This window comes from Stigmatopora nigra, chromosome 3 (assembly GCF_051989575.1).
Source record: "Stigmatopora nigra isolate UIUO_SnigA chromosome 3, RoL_Snig_1.1, whole genome shotgun sequence".
Lineage (NCBI taxonomy): Eukaryota > Metazoa > Chordata > Actinopteri > Syngnathiformes > Syngnathidae > Stigmatopora > Stigmatopora nigra.
Window position 1 is genome coordinate 17543449 of NC_135510.1, and position 16045 is coordinate 17559493.

Consider the following 16045-nt stretch of genomic DNA (forward strand, 5'->3'; position numbering starts at 1 on the left):
ACTACGTCGGTGGGCCGGATTAAAAAGCCTAGCGGTCCGGATCTGGCCCGCGGGCCGTATATTTGACACCCCTGCCCTAACCACTCAACCCAGTCAAAAATATCTTTTTTCTAATGACTTCTGCTCATTACCTTTGTTGTGTCTTTGATGTGATTTAGTGATCAAAGTGCAGCTTTGGGCTGTTTTTGTTGCCGATTCTCCACCCCCAACACCGAGACCCTTCTGGCTGAAGATGCTCTCACGGTTACTGATTGACAGTTTGCGGGAAGGTGCCCTCAGCGTGTGATTGTGTCGCTGACATTCAACCCCCCGCTATCTACTCGCCACCAGAAGCCGCCACATTCCCCTCCGGACGCCACATTGGAGCAAAGCAAAAAAAATATACTACACTGCACCCCCAACCCGCCATCCGGCACCCAGCGGGACCCCGAGAACCCTCACCTGCAGTTAAGGTGGCAGCCCCTGCAAGCCCGCCCCTTTCTCCACATGAGGTCTTTGATGTTGTTGATTGTTTCTTGACAATGCAGTCAATCATCCTTGATGGAAAACTCTTAGATGGTTTCTAGGAAAGCATGGCCCAGTATGGCTTCTTAATCCGGCACCCTGTGCAGTTTCATTTTCTTGACTTCTGGAATACACGATGGACGAGTGGTTAGTGAGAGATATGGGCAAACTACGGTCCGCGGGCCAGATACGGCCCCGTTAGGCTTTTAAATCCGGCCCGCCGACGTTGTAAAAATAATGTTTTTTATTTATTTTTTTCCCCAAAATGGCGCCGTCACGCGGAAGCCAGTGGCAGTAGCTGTGACCACTCTTATTTGGTTTTTCATGTTTTACAGCCCCTCTATCTATTTTTAAATGACAATTTTAATTATTATTATTATATCAATATTATTATTTTATCATTTTATTATCTTTTTTTATTATTATCATTTTTATTATTTTTTTATCATCTTTTTTTATTATTATCATTTTTATCATTTTTTTATCATCTTTTTTTATTATTATTGTTATTATTAATAATTTATTAATATTATTTTTATTATTATTATTTTAAAATTATTGTTGTTTTTATTATTATTATTTTTTAAAATTATTATTATGATTAGTTTTTATTTTGTTTTATTTTATTTTATTTTTTTCCCAAGATGGCGCCGTCAGGCGGAAGCCAGTGGCAGTAGCTGTGTCCACTCTTATTTATTTTTTCGTGTTTTACAGCCCCTCTATCTTTTTCTAAATACAATTTTAATATCTCTTAATACATTCCATTTTACTTTGTACTTTATACTTTTTACTTGAATAATAAGTGATGAATATATATTAATACTTAAGTCCCTTTTCCTGTTTATGTTTCATATGTACTTTTAACGGATGCACTTTTTTACATTTATCGTATCTTATGCTGACCCTGCCCATCTGTTACATTTCTAAACTCAATCTGGCCCCCGGGCCTAAAAGTTTACCCACCCCTGCTCTAGTCGAACAGAGATGTCCAAGTAGACCTAGAGCCTCTTCCTCAAAAATACTAGCAGTGTTCAAAAATGTCAACCAAAAATATTGCATCCTGAGTTCACCATTTTTGTTCACAGTACCGTTTAATCCAAATATATGCGACTCAGGTGCAGTACTGGGAGGGGGGGTCAAGGACGGCGTGGGATTTGCCGCCCAGGGAGAACACAAAGCTGTAAACGGCGCCGGCGCTTACCTGTCAATCATATGCCTGTCACTGCGGGAACACCCGCCGTATGAACCATCCAAAGTCAGCAGGAAAATATGTGTGTATCATTTTGCTAGCTATAAGTTAGCATCTTTGTGTATGTTCGTTTTTGTGAGGGTTTTACGACCGTATACGGGTGGGCGTATTTTATTTGTAGGTAAGACTTTAGCATCCATCGTGTTTTTGACCTCCGGGGTGAGTCAATTTTCAGAACCGAGGCTGTTTTTTTGAGTGGCGTCGGCCTCTACGTCCGCCTCCGTAGCGGCTATAGCGTTAGCGCTAATGAGAAACGACGTATTGTCCTTCCTTGGCTCCATTCAGCCGCTACGTTGCCGACCAAATTGCTTTTTTTTTTGAGTCGTTCGGGAGATGAAGGACAAAATAAGATGTCAAATGACCGCGTGAAAGGCTGGCTGAGTTCTTAATGTACAGCGGGACAAAAGACGCAAAAGCCACGGTGAAAGAGTTCTAAATGAATGAAAGATATTTTCCAAAGGAAGAAAATGAGAGTGGTGTTAGCTTAAAGTAAAGAAGAGCTTTTTGTGGTTGTTAGCTAATCATTTAATTTCTGCAAATGGAGGCCATTTATGGACTCGAACACGCGTCCCTGCAGGACAACAAAGACGGACTAATTAAAAGTGGGATACTTGCTTATTCTATCTTTATTTTTTATGACTCGGTAAAGTAGATTTGCAGTTCATGGGCGCCATTTTTTTGTTTTGATACCCAATCTGTTTGTTTACCATAGTTTCACGACTATAAGGCGCACTTAAAAGTCTTAAATTTTCTATAAAATGGACAGGGCGCCTGAAAATGTGGTGCGTCTTATATATGGAAAAAATATAAAATGTGTCATTCGTTGAGGCGCACTTAAAAGTCTTACATTTTCTATAAAATAGACAGTGCGCCTTATAATGTGGTGCGTCTTATATATGGAAAAATATAAAATGAGGCATTCGTTGAGGCGTACTTAAAAGTCTTACATTTTCTACAAAATAGACAGGACGCCATATAATGTGGTGCGCCTTATATATGGAAAAAAAACATTAAAATGTGTCATCCGTTGAGGCGCACTTAAAAGTCTTACATTTTCTACAAAATAGACAGTGCGCCTTATAATCCTGTGCGCCTTATATATGGAAAAACATTAAAATGTGTCATTCGTTCAGGGTGCGACTTATAGTCGTGAAAATATGGTAGTATGCAAAATGTGGGTTGATTTTAGCGTGTGTTATGGTTGAGGGGTTCGATACCAGGTCCGGACTGTCTTGTTAGGGAGTTTGCGTGTTAGCCCTTGGTTTATGTGGTTTTTTTTCTCTGGGTACACTGGTTTCCTCCCACATGCCAAAAAAAACTGTAAAATATGTTCTGTCAATGTAATATTTGTATTATTTTTCCCAAAAAATCTGCAAAGCTCTGAGTCCGCGGTAGCTGAACCCCGAAGTAGCGAGGGAACACTGTACCATATTTTCACGACTATAAGGCGCACCCTCAATGAATGACATTTTTTCCATATATAAGACGCACTGAATTATAAGGCGCACTGTCTATTTTGGAGAACATTTAAGACTTTTAAGTGCGCCTTATAGTCGTGAAAATACGGTAATTGCTATTGTTTTCAGGGGTATGAAGCACTCACTACTTTACAGTCACCTCTCGAGCCAGCCATTGTTGATGGTTTGGATTTTTTTTTGTATAAAATCTTGCAGTGGGGGAGGAGCTATATAATGGAAGATTTTGTAAACTAAGATGGCATCTGCATATTTAACAGTATTGTTTCAGTTCAGGCGTTTGTGTGTTTTTTTTTTAAATACCCGTAAGTGGTGTTTTTTGGTTTTCTGTTTTTTCCATATATAAGGCGCACTGGATTATAAGTCGCACTGTCTATTTTGGAGAAAATTGAAGACTTTTAAGTGCGCCTTATAGTCCTGAAAATACGGTAGTCATTTATTTGTATGACGTGGGCATGTCTCAGCAACGCGTGTCGATTGTTGCTTGACGACCGGCGCCCTGCTAAAAACCCCCTCATTTACATTTAGAGTGATCCGTGTGTCACGGGGCGCCCGTTCCACTCGGCGCCCTTCTCGGCCCCCTCTCGACTTCCAACACGAGGCGGTGGTAAAAAACAATTGTCGCCCGCAAATTTGTCCGCACGGCGAAAAAATCCTCAAGTATTACTTGGCGGGGCGGATTGAAAAGATACTCGAGTTGGTGGAAAGTGGTCGAATTTAACATTCTATGAATTTTAAAAGGAGGCCACAAGAGTGGAGTTTAAAGTTCACTCAAGACAGAAAATGAATTTTAGAAAAGTCGCGGACAAGTCGTAAATAAAGATGGCGGCGGAGTAAGTGTCCCACTTGAAAAAGTACTTAATATCTTCTTAAATTTAAATGGGAAACAAAGACTAACCATCCAAAGCCAGACCTGTCAATCATGGTTAATTCCCCCCTTATTAATGATTGCAATTCCCTTTATTAAGTGATAAAAAATAAAAACGTACCATTTTTTTTTACCCAAAATGGACGTATAGTTCCCAATTTGTACGCACTAAATTCAAGATTCTGTAGATGTCGCTATAAAACGCTGAAATCTTGACTTTCTGGGTACATTGCTTGCTGACATGCTATATTTATATGGTGAAAAGTTATGTGTATTATGCTAATAGCAATGACAATATTAGTATCAACGATTTTTTTTGTTACCAGTGACCGGAATGATCCGGATTAGAGCCGAAAATGGGTAAAACAAAATCGGTCTTATGAAAAAAGTACTTTAAAAAATATTTTGGGATTTTACAAAATCATTTTTGAACTAAAAACAGGAAAAAATGGATTAAATAATGACAATTATTGATTTAAAAAGGGAAAATCAGAAAATGTAATATACATCTATACTCTTCATTTTAATTTGATTCTAAAACAAAGAGTCGGCACTCATGATTTACTTTCCCGGGCGACACAAAATGATGCGGCGGACCAGATTTGGCCCCCGGGCCGCCACTTTGACACGTGTTCTAGACTTTTAAGTGCATATGTGCCGTGTTGCATTTTTATATATATTTTTTCAGTTACTTTGTTTGTATTTTCACCAGGATAAATACATAAACATATATATTTTTGTATATGATACATCATAATCATGCATACTTTTTACCCTTGGGCACTGTCAAAAAAATCAAGCAATCCATTTGAGTAAATTGTAAAGGGGCCCCCGCTGCCTGTCGTCTCTTGGAAGCTAAGCAAATTAATTTGCCAGTCTCCAAAATTGATTTTGCAATCAAGGTATTTGATAAATAACAGAATTGGATCACCTCAGACGATAAATGCAGTTATTATCTCTTCGAGGTGTAATTAGCGCAAAAGAGCGAGCGCTTGATTCCCCGCGCCACTAAAAGTCAGGCTAGAAATAAAAGTGAAGTTCGTTATCCATTTCTTGAAAGGTATCTGTACTACTGAGCGTTTTAAAACAGTACGTAAGGTAGCACAAGGCATGCGCCAATGTAATTTTTTTTTAAATATAAATATCTGTCCCAACTGTATATCTATATGTAGCTCAATGTGTATATATGTGTGTAAATATATGTGTATATATGTGTATATGTGTATATATGTATATATATGTATATATATATATATATATATATAAATATATATACACATATATATATATATATATATATATATATATATATATATATATATATATATATATATATATATATACATATATATATACATATACATATATATATATATATATATATATATATATATATATATATATATATATATATATATATATATATATATATATATATATATATATATATATATATATATATATATATATATATATATATATATATATATATATATATATATATATATATATATATATATATATATATATATATATATATATATATATATATATATATATATATATATATATATATATATATATATATATATATATATATATATACATATATTTACATATATATATACATATATATACACATACATAGATTATATATGCTTATATATATATGATTGTTTTTATAAATGGATTGAAAGAACAGGATTAAAATCCCTGAATAATGTTTGCAGATTTTACAAAATGATTTTTGAACTAAAAACAGAAAAAAAATGATTAAAAATTTACATTTATTGATTTAAAAGGAGAAAAAACAGGAAATTTAATACACATCTATACTCTTCATTTTAATTTGATCCTAAAACAAAAAAATCAGCACTTATAATTCACTTCCCCGGACCACACCAAATGATCCACCGGATCAAATTTAGCCCCCAAACCACCACTTTCCCACACCATTCCAAATGATCAAAAAACCTGTTCAAAACCCCAGAAAAAAACATACACATCTACACTTATGAACGCTAAACGCCATACCCACTTCCATTAAAAACCCTCTGATAATCCCACACAAAACACCTTCAGTAACCATCCCCGGTAAACACCGTAAACAAACACCCACAAGCACCCTCAAAAAAACACCCACACGGACACACACTTCAACACTTGGACAAACGTACCCGCACACAAACGGTGTGCCTGGCAAGGATCTGCGCAGCTTTTGAGAGCTCAGCGTGACAACATTTGATATTCATGGAAGAGAAACAACAGCAGGGGCGCTGCCTTACGCGTGATATTACATTGTAATTATGATTTGGATGAAGGCAGCGAGGGGGCACTAGAAATTCATGAACCCACGCACACACACACGCACGTACGTACGTACAAACGCGGGTGTGCGCGGCGAATGTAAGGTAATGAAGCACACTTGCTGCCAGTCGGTGGGCTCTCTATACTTCAGTGGGCTTCCTTACAAAGACTTCTGATTGGTTTGTTTACATCAATATTTCTACACGTCAATCATGGGAGTTAAAAAAAAAGGGGGCGGACCATTGGCGGTATGCTGGGTAATAAGAATGGTGTGCCGTGATTGGTTGAAGGCCTTTGGTAGCTTCATGTGGTGGGTTAAATATGTGTTTGAGGGTCAGTTGGTTCTATTTGGAATTGATGGGAAGGAACAGTGTGTTGTTGTTCAAAGGCGGAAAATGTATGGGAGTGGTGGTGGAATGCATTTAGATAGGGTTTTTTGCGCAAATTATGGTTAAAATGGAGTAGTTTGAATGAGGATTGGGTTGTGGTGGAAGGTGGAAGGGTCGCAGGGGGTGCTGGAGTCGATCCTAGGTGAGTTTCGGGGGGAGTCGGGTGATGGGACTATGTGGTGAGGGAATTGGGTATGGTGTTTTTGTTTTGTTTTATGATTCAGTCATTGGGTTTTTTTCAGAAGGGTCGCGGGGGGTGCTGGAGGTGATCCTAGGTGAGTTTCGGGGGAAGTCAGGTGATGGGACTATGTGGTGAGGGAATTGGGCATGGTGTTTTTGTTTTATGATTCAGTCATTGGGTTTTTCTGAAGGGTCGCGGGGGGTGCTGGAGGTGATCCTAGGTGAGTTTCGGGGGAAGTCAGGTGATTGGACTATGTGGTGAGGGAATTGCGTATGGTGTTTTTGTTTTGTTTTTGGAGGTGATCCTAGGTGAGCTCGGGTGAGGTTATGGGATTGAAAAATGACATCAGTGACTTAGGCATTGAAGATTTATTTAGAGATGTGATTTTATTTTAGTTTTATGCTTCAATCATTGATTTTTACACAAGGGTCGCGGGGGGGAGGGGGTGCTGGAGCCGATCCCAGCTAAGCTTGGGCGAAGTCAGGCGATTGGACTATGACATGGTCAGGGACTTCGGTGTAGCATTTTAGTTTTGTTTTATGCTTCAATCATTGATTTTTTCAAAAGGGTCGCGGGGGGTGCTGGAGCCGATCTCAGCTGAGCTCAGGAGAAGTCAGGTGATTGGACTATGATTTGGTTAGGGACTTGGGTATGGTGTTTTGTATTGTTTTATGATTCAGTCATTGATTTTCTTACAAGGGTCGCGGGGGGTGCTGGAGCCTATGCCAGGTGAGCTCAGGTGAAGTTATGTGATGGATCATGACTTCAGTAACTTAGTCATTGAATATTTATTTAGATATGGGGATTTTTTAGTTTGATGCTTCAATAATTCATTTTCTCACAAGGGTCGCGGGGGGTGCTGGAGCTAATCCCAGCTGACTTCAGGCACCAGGCGGGGCACACCCTGAATTGCAGGCCAGCCAATCACAAGGCACGAGGAGACCCTAGGGATAATTTAGAGTGTCCAACCAGCTACCCTAGCATTAATGTTTTGAAATGTGGGTTGAAAACTGGAGTACCCAGAAAAAAACCCACATAATCCCAGAAAAAAACATGCAAAATCCACACAGTAACACCCTAACCACTTACCCTATTTTTTAAAAATAAATATTACAACTATAAACACTTTCTTGACAACATATGATTCAAATGACATATTAATCACATGTTATCTTATGTGATAATATGTAATGTAACATATAGAACCATAATGACAAAAAAGCAGCACGTCATAATAATCTATATCCAATACATTCCTTAGGGATCTCCCAACGAGATTATTAGCGGTATTGTTCGGCGGGAGACAAGGCGAGATGCAAGCCCCCCCCCCATCGCCCGTCACACCACCGCGTCTGCCTGTCTGCACCTCTTTTATCAAAGATAAGTAGTATTGATTTACTCGGAGGCTGTAAAAAAGTATTCGTTTTAAGCGCTGACATTTAATAATCTCTGCCTAATCCGTGTTTTGCTGCCAAATCTTTGCTTGTTTGACCGCAGGAGGGGGCGACGGACCCTCTTGCTGGCCCTTGGCCATTCGTGGTAAAATGAAGGGGTTCTCTAATCGGAGGCATCGAGTGCAAGAAAATACACAGAGCCAATAAAATACTGTTTTGGCAAAAAACAGGGATTGTAGAACAGCTGGAATACAGTCGTACCTCTACTTACGGAATTAAGACTTTTTAGTAACTTGAAAATGTTGTAAGTAGAGGTGTACTTTATATGTAAATTCTCTAATTCGTTGCAAGGTCCTCACACAACTACCAACTAAACAATTTAAAATTTATCAAAATGTCCAAATTTTTGGATGAAAGATGTGAAGAAACCCACAAAAATTAGTGAACATTATAAGAAAATGATTTATTAATGTCTTAAAATATAGTATTATCTTCTTCCGCTGCCGTTTTAGATGTAATACCCATGTTTGTCCACCAGATAGTGTCAAGAGCCAGTTCTACCAAGGCTGGAAGACGTCCACTTTATAGTACATTTTACACTTTTACGTGTGCCCTATTGGTATGTGTGTGTGTGTGTGTGAAGATATGTGCCATGTTGCATTTGTAGTTTTTAACAGCTTAATAAGGGGATTTCAAAATAAAATAACAGATAAGGATATGCATTTACTTTTTGGGGGATTTCGTAAAGTGGATCTTTTTCGCATCTCGAGTCACTCATTTGCATATAAAAAATGTTGTAACCTGAAACTTCCGTACTTATAGGGATTCATAAGGTGAGGTATGACTGTATATTTTCTTCCAGCCTGTGGAATTCAAAAATTATCAATATTTTTTAAAAATATTTATAAAATCCATGTGCGGCCGAGTGGCTATCCAGTCACAGTTCTAAGATCGAGGATTCTATCTTGGGTTCAGACATTCCTGTGTGGAGTTTGCATGTTTTACCCGGGCTTGTGTGAGTTTTCTCTTAATCAAGAACCTTAAAACGCCCCAAAATTTTAAGGAAAAAAAATGTAAAAGGCCAGAAATCCACAGGTATCGAACAACAAACATTAAATCCCCCAAAATAAATCAAAAATAATCTGTAAATTTACCAAAAGTGACATGTAAGTACCCGAAAATGAAAGTGGAAAAAAAACAATGCAAAAAATCATCTCCCATTGACAATAATAAATGTCCTAATTTTACTAAAATTGTGGATGCTTATCATTAAGTGCCATTAATGGTCCTAGACATTTAAAAAAAAATCAAAAAGTCTTGAAAAAGAAGCGGTCGTATAATCAGGGTCGTCTTATATTCGGACCAATAGTCTAATGTGATTTTGATTAAAGTGATGACCTTAGTTTCAACCCATCAAATGACCCAAATTTCCCATTTGTAATGCCAATTTTTTTGCAGGTCCAATGTTTTTACACCCATCCAACCATTTCCAGTTCGGTCCATTTTTAAGAATAAAAGCTAAAAAGCCTTATTTTTAGCAACACTACATTGACAAAAAAACCCTCCAAAAGAGCCATCAACACAGAAGCTCTGTCACGTATCCTCAAAAACATCACCGATGAGTGGAAAGGAAATATGACACCCAAACGTGTGACAGACACACACTCACCGCGGGAAATGTTCACACCGGGTAATTATGCACTGTGTTTGCCTGCCTCTAGGGGGCCGTCCAAGAAGGAGGAGGAGGAGAATGGTGTTTGCTGTTGATGGAGGGAGGAAGAAGTGGAAGTCCCTGGGAGGCCAGGGTGAAAATTACCCAGAATCCTCAGTGGGAATGGAGAACCGGTAGACCTCATCAAGCAGCAGGTGTGTACTTTTTTGCATCTTTTCCTCCTTGAATGGTATAAATAGCACAGAGATATCCTCAGAGATGTAGAGGTCTGACTTGGTTAATGGACGGGATGGTTCCGACACCCCCTGAGAACGGACGTTCGCCAGGAATGCAATCAGTGATGGCGTTTCGGGTCTCGGGGGAGCAGGGGTGCCGAGTCTCGGGAAACTTTTTTCCGCATTTTTTTTCTCTTTACCTGGGCTTTTTTTTGCCAAGGTCCGAGTCACAGTCCAAAAAATGTCAAATTTCATCAGTATGCTATCAATCAAGTTTAGTGGGAGGTAGAAATGTGCATTTAAACTCTGCACTTTGCCATGATGACTTGGTTTTGTTTAGATTGTATTTTGTGCTCTTGTTTTGTTGTTGTGAATATATAGTATTATTTTTCTGTAGATTTTAGATGAGATGAAATGTAGATTAAATTTGTGTTAGATTCATGACAAATATCATGAATCGTGTACTACCACCACCGCTGCTACCACTACCACTACCATAACTACCATCACTACTACCACTATCACAACCACCACCACTACCTCTACCACCACCACTACCTCTACCACCACCACCACCACCACTACCTCTACCACCACCACTACCTCTACCACCACCACTACCTCTACCACCACTACCTCTACCACCACCACCACTACCTCTACCACCACCACTACCTCTACCACCACTACCTCTACCACCACTACCTTTACCACCACTACCACTGCTACAACAACCACCACTACCACCACTACCTCTACTACCACTACCACCACTACCTTTACCACCACTACCACTGCTACAACAACCACTACTACCACCACTACCTCTACTACCACTACCACTACCACCACTACCTTTACCACCACTACCACTGCTACTACAACCACCACTACTACCACTGCTACTACAACCACCACTACTACCACCACCATTACCACCACTACCACAACCATCACTACCATCACTACCACCACCACCATCACTACGAACCACCACCACAACTACCTCTACCACCACTACTACAATTACTACAACCACTACCACCATTGCTGCTACCACTACCACCCCCACCACCACTAGCTCTATCACCACTACCACCATTAACACCACTACCATCACTACTTCTACCACCACCACCACTTCTACCACCACAACTACTAGCACTACTATAGCGTTTTACAATCCAGTGCATCTTATACCTAAAACAAATGTCAAAATAAGCCATTCATTGAAGACAAGTCTTATTCTCACTCCAATGCCTCACATTGTGAAAAAAAAACTGTCATTTGACGACTCATCACAGCTGTTATCCATTCTAAAAAACCACTACCTTCCAGAAAAGAAATCAACCAAATAACTAAGCGGAAATAATCCAGTCCACAAAAAGTTGAATGAACGACCCATTGAGTCAATATAAAGAGTCGTTCAGTCGGAGTGAGTCAATCCGCCCCAATCCTTTTAACCTCAACTTGTTCCTGTGATCCAGCCAGCTGTCAGCGTAACTCTGACCTTCCAAAGGAAAAGTGTCACAAACTAAGTTCTCCCCCCCACCACCCCCACTCACCCCTCTCCAAAAAAAAAAGGACATGATCCAACCAGCCGAGTCAGCGGTTTTTCACCGCCTCCAAAAGTGTCAGCGCGTCATTATTTATCCATCTATCAGCGCCACGACGCAAAGTATCGGCTGAGGGGGTGACGGATGCAAGAAATGGGCTCGGATGGATGCGGTCAGATCAGCATTATGCGGGTTGTACAATGACCTTTAGCTTCCGGTGATGACAATACAAAGTTGCACCCAATAGTTCGTTTCTTCGCTGTATCTTTCTTGTTTTTAGTTCTCGTCTTGTTGATGAATTAAGTCTAAAATTGTACCTGTTCTGTCAACATCGTAAAAAAAAATCGTAAAAAATAAAATATATCGTAGCGGGTAAACAGAATTTTCTGATTTGGTAAGCGTTTTTCTTAGAGACATTTACCGGCAAAGCCTACAAAATAAACTTTATTATTATTATTTTAACTAGTATTCGTTCGTTTTCTGAAGCACTTATCCTCACAAGTGTCATGGAGGGGTGCTGGAGCCTATCCCAGTTGACACAAGGAGACAAAAGGACAACCAATCAAAAGCTAAGGGCAACTTATACAATGTTCAACCAGCTAGCCTAGCCTAGCCTGCATGTTTTTGGGGTGGAAACCATAGTACCCAAATAAAACCCACACAATGATGGGTATCTATTTATTTTTGTGACCACTTATTCATGTTGACTACTTATTTATATATTACTTATTTATCGATTATTTATCTGTACATTCGTTCTTTTGTTATTGTTGACTATGCATTATGCGACTACTTATTTTTTATGACTTATTTATCATTAATTTTTATTATTTATTTTCTTATCTTGTTATTGTTATTTATGCACTTTGTGATGTAGCTTTAAATCTCATTATTATCGTATAATGACAATAAAAGCATTCAATTCAATACAAAACGGACCTGGGATCGAACCCACGACCCCAAAACCGTCAAGCCGACGTGCAAACCACTCAGACTCCATCTTCAATATAATCTAATGCTCTTCAAAACGACTTAATTTGTTCAATATTCAATTCTTAGAAAGAAAAAATAGAACTTGTCCCACACATCAGAATACAACTGATAGGGAGGGGTTTTCGGCGTCCAATCTTCGGCACGTTTCTACTGTCATGTTCGGCGTTCGGTGCCGTCATCACTCTTCATCAAGGCATCCCACACTCCTGCCGTCTCCGGAGTGGCCATTTATCCCGCCGATAATCGATGATGACAGCTGGCGTGCGACCAAGACGCAGCCGAACGTGATTAATCGCATTGTTTCATTAATTAGGAAATATTACGCCTTGGCAGTGCCAATTCTACAGCAGGTGCCCCTAACTAGGATTGGCTTTTTAAGGAACCAAATCAAGAAATAAAATGATCTAAAATTAAAAGGAGGAAAATAGGTAGCCTTCTGATACGCTCCAAAATGCTAAAATACAGTTTCCCTTATAAAAAATGTATAATTTTTGGTATTTTTGTTGATTTTAGCCTTACCGTATTTTCACGACTATAAGGCGCACCGCATTATAAGGCGCACCCCCAATGAATGACATTTTTCCATATATAAGGCGCACTGTATTATAAGGCGCACTGTCTATTTTGGAGAAAATGTAAGACTATTAAGTGCGCCTTATAGTGGTGGAAATAGGGTAATTGCTATTGACTTCCAGGTATTAAGCACTCACTACTTCACAGTCACCTCTAGAGCCAGCCATTGTTGATGTTTTTTTGTATAAAATCTTGCAGTGGGGGAGGAGCTATATGATGGAAGATTTTGTAAACTAAGATGGCATCTGCATATTTAACAGTATTGTTTCATTTCAAGTGTTTGTGTTTTTTAATATCAGACAGTGGTGGTTTTTCGTTTTTGGTTTTCTGTTTTTTCCATATATAAGGCGCACTGGATTATAAGGCGCACTGTCTATTTTAGAGAAAATTTAAGATTTTCTAGTGCGCCTTATAGTCGTGAAAATACGGTACTTAAATTTTGAATTGGATTGATTTAAATTGCATGCTGCTATTGTCATTATACATAGATAGTGAAATCTGTCTAATTTTATTACTCTTAAACCACTACTTATTTGTTACTTTGTTAATAGATAGCAAATAAGAACAAAATCTAATGTTTTTCCCCATCCAACATCTTATTTTTTTAGTTTTTTCAGAAGATTAGAACAAATTAATGAGTTTTTAGTTCATTTCTATGGTAAACATTCATTTGAGTTACAAATAAATCGACACACAAGCTCAATCCCGGAACGAATTAAGCTCTTATCTCAAGGTACAACTCTACTAACTCACTTCAGCCTTACAATTGGCTGGCCACCTACTTAGCTGGAATAGGCTCCACCCCTTACAACCCTTTGTGAGGATTAGCATTTAAAAAAAATGAGTATAAAATTCTATTAAAAACGACAATAAATCCAATAAGCAGTCATCCTCTTTTTTTTATATCTATTATCCACTAACTGGCACCTTTCGATTAAAGATTATTATGAACCATATTATGAAATGATGATATTACCCTCCTTCACCTTTCCCTTTAAGCCCTTTCCTTTTTTTCCTCTCATTGGCGACCAATCTACTTCAATTCATTACCATCATTACATTGACCCTTTCCATGTTAGCAAGATTTTAGCAGACATGACAAGAATAATGAGGTCGAAATAACGCCACATGATTAAAAACGGGCCGAGTAATATAGTGACCCAGGCAACGGGCCAAAGTCAATCTTACCGTACGTAGTAGTACACGTACGAGTACTTGGTTGGGATCGGCGGATATTTATGCTGCACTTAAAAGAAATTACAAGTAAATAAAAAAAGCAGGCTGTAGTAAATAAAGCGCTTTTTAAATGTAATGCTAGTTCAGGAGGAGGTTAGCGCTAAGACGTTAGCTCGTTGGGAAGGGTGTTGTAACTCAGGGGGTGCTTGATCTTGTCATGATTTTGACCTTGTGGGGAATGGACATTTGGAAGCCCGGTAAATAGTGGGGAGGGAGTGGGTGGGATTTATGGAGGTAGTTGGAAAGATGTGTGTCAGTGCTTGTGTGGTTGTTTGGTGTTAACTACATTGGTGCTTTGAGATAGGAGCTTCATGCGTTACGGGACTGAGTTCGTATGTGGGTTTACTTGTATGTTAAATTAACGTTTCACATAGAAATGAACTAAAAACTAATTAATTTGTTCCAATAATCTGATAAAACACCAAAAATAGGTGGTTATGAAGTTAAAATGTTTCCCCGCTATGAATTATTATCATTTTTTCCTATTTTTAACATAAATTCTCACAACCTGTGCTTAATGCTTTGCCTATTCCGATGGTGCTCGGACGTTTGGTCGCCGGTCTTTTGGTCGCCAGTTTTTTGGTCCCTTTTGGTCGTCGTCTTTTGGTCGCCGGACGTTTGGTCGCCGGTCTTTTGGTGACAGAGTTTACTGTTGAAACCAGCTATCAAAATTATATTCATGAGAGAGTTTCATATCTAAGAGAGAGTTTATTAAACTCTCTGTTAGATATTAGAGTACAGTTTAATATCGAAGTACAGTTTAATATCTAAGTACAGTTTAATATCTAAGTACTGTTTAATATTTAAGTACTGTTTAATATTTCAGTACTGTTTAATATCTAAGTACTGTTTAATATCTACGTACTGTTTAATATCCAAGTACTGTTTAATATCCAAGTACTGTTTAATATACAAGTACTGTTTAATATTGAAGTACTGTTTCATATCTAAGTACTGTTTCATATCTAAGTACTGTTTAATATCTAAGTACTGTTTAATTTTTAAGTACATTTGACCGGCGACCAAAAGACCGGCGACCAAACGTCCCATCACAATTCCGATACGTAACCTGCATTATTTGTGGTACGAGTTAAAATGCTGTACTTTTTGTCATGGTAATGGCCCGGCACAGATGTATGCATCCCAGAATAAGAGCGTCTCTCGGCGTCTCTAAAGCCACGCACGATGCGTCATTAAGCGCGGCAACGACGGGCAGCTGAACATAAGGTCAGTGAACTCGGACAAGAGCATCGATTGAACAAAAGCCTTTTGACAAACAAGCCATTCTGCGGCTTGTCAGCATATCAATGCTTGTGCCAAGCAACTGCTTATTGACGCCATTGATCCAATGAAGTTTGACTTGCCACACTGAGAATCTTTATGGCCGTCTTAGAGGGCAGCAAAAAAAATAAAAAATACCTTGCGACTTGAGG

General features: G+C 38.7%; 1 long non-coding RNA gene across 1 annotated transcript in view; it reads right to left on the bottom strand.

Moving 5' to 3' along the window:
* Nucleotides 1-574: 574 nt before the first annotated feature.
* The window catches only part of LOC144194824 (uncharacterized), a 58264-nt gene continuing 42793 nt past the window's right edge, over nt 575-16045 (bottom strand). Inside the window, exon 3 of the long non-coding RNA XR_013325995.1 lies at nt 575-628. This is a non-coding gene — a long non-coding RNA (uncharacterized LOC144194824). The remainder of the gene's footprint in view (nt 629-16045) is intronic.